The 1,983-nt window shown below is 29.2% G+C and overlaps 1 protein-coding gene across 1 annotated transcript in view; it reads left to right on the forward strand.

The window, feature by feature from the left end:
- Nucleotides 1–1,570: 1,570 nt before the first annotated feature.
- Nucleotides 1,571–1,983, forward strand: part of LOC105453112 — a 12,776-nt gene continuing 12,363 nt past the window's right edge. Inside the window, exon 1 of the mRNA XM_011694821.1 lies at nucleotides 1,571–1,588. The gene's annotated coding sequence lies outside the window, so the exon portion shown is untranslated. The remainder of the gene's footprint in view (nucleotides 1,589–1,983) is intronic.

Here is a 1,983-nt window from a genome sequence, read left to right on the forward strand (position 1 = left end):
GTTTTAACAGAATGTAACAATATTATCAAAAAAGAAAGATTTTTCTTATAATTAAGTTTTTTAATATAGGTACGTATATACATTTATTGAAAATGATAGATATATGCATAAAATATTTATTAAATTTATTATATTGCAATATTAATATTGTGGCAATCAAATAATTAAATATAATAATTAACTTTTTAGCGCAAAACACACCTTATTGAATAAGAATTTTAGTAATAAAAATACATATGTTTGCATTAATTTACGAGAATGAATAGTATGAATGTGTTTTCCATAGTTGTGCAGATTAAAAAACGTTTTATAAAGCTAATCTGTGATTTTAACAGAAAGATTTCTTAATAGATTATATATATATATAGGTATATATATATATATATATATATATATATGTATTTGTTAATATGTACAAATGTTAATATGTAATTTTATGTATAAATTGTATATATGACAAATATTAATTACGCCTTATAATCAATATATATGTATATGTACACACATATATATATATATGTACATATATGTGAAATTTTGTAATAAGTTTATAAAAGGTAATACATAAATTTCTTATTTACATAACATCTGCTTTTAATTATTTATGATGTTAATCAACATAGATTAAATAAATGTAAAGTGCAATTTTTATTTCCCGATTGATTAATTCCTATTCCTTCACTAAAATTAAAATTATTTCCTAAAAATTATTGATATACTCGTAGATAGATTAGATTAGTTTTCTTAAATAGATAGTAGTTAAATTAAATGATTTATCCGTTAACTAGATTATATTAAAAAGTTCTCTTTGGTTGAAGAAAATATGCACCAAAGTCTCCGGTGGCGGCAACCTTGCTTTATTTCTGCTGAAATTTTTTTCCGGTTTCATATCCATTCTTAAATAGACATGTTAAGCAGCTTAAACATAGCTCAAATTGGCCAAGTTCCTTAGCAATTTAATCTAATTTTATAAATTATCACCGTTAGCAATTTAATTTAATTTTATAAATTATGTTATCGCTGCGTATTGACATTTCGTGTTCCTCTTCCTGCCATTCCCCTCTACATATATTAGCCATTGTTCTTCCTCTCAGTAAGCCATATGTGGATCTGAGGAGGACTTTACGAAAATTTTTGGTCGGATTCCTCTGCTGAAAATACGCGAAGTTCCAGACATGCAACATTGTACTTTTAGAAGACAGAAGGGAAAAGAAGGACGTGTACAGTGTAGAATTTGGCTAATTGCGAGCTACATCGTGCGAAAAATATTTCTATATTTAAATATCACGTAACGGCGATTCGATAATAAAATCAGAGCAAACGCCCGCCGCGAGCGTATGACGAGGTCTTGATATAGTTCCGCAAAACAAATATCCCACCGGCATAGCATTCGCTTTTTACGTATACAATCGAGTACCAGCGGTATTAGAAATAATGCATACGGAAATGAACTGGTGCTGACAGTCCTACATCAGCGTCCCGACAAGTAACACGTGAATATGCGATCGCGAGTGTAACCGGTCGAGCGTGAGCGATCGTCTAATTTGCTTGTCGTCCGGCGCATACCTGAGATCATTTCGAGCTTGAAGTATTAAACAGTATACCTATATCATCAGACGCCTTCTTTAAGATTATCATGATTCAAACTTGACAGAGAATCAAGCGAAGCGCTCGCTAAGTTCTCTCATTCCTATCTATCTTTCGTATTGCAAAAATGTTGGCGACCATTTGGAAACCATTCATATAAGTGTTACATACGTTATATATATGTTACATACATTATACAGCACATTGTACACATACACGGAAAGAACAATTTTGTTGAAAGGTCTACAAATTTTGCTAAATACAGATCTGAAAATAATTTTTGTTCAATAATCAAAATAATTTGTTGGAAAGTTAAAAATAATAAGCATTGCAATAAAACGTTTTGATATTCTAGCAATCATTTTGACTTTTCAACAAAATTATTTTGATTATTGA

This window comes from Wasmannia auropunctata, unplaced genomic scaffold, assembly GCF_000956235.1.
Source record: "Wasmannia auropunctata unplaced genomic scaffold, wasmannia.A_1.0 LD336004.1, whole genome shotgun sequence".
NCBI lineage: Eukaryota > Metazoa > Arthropoda > Insecta > Hymenoptera > Formicidae > Wasmannia > Wasmannia auropunctata.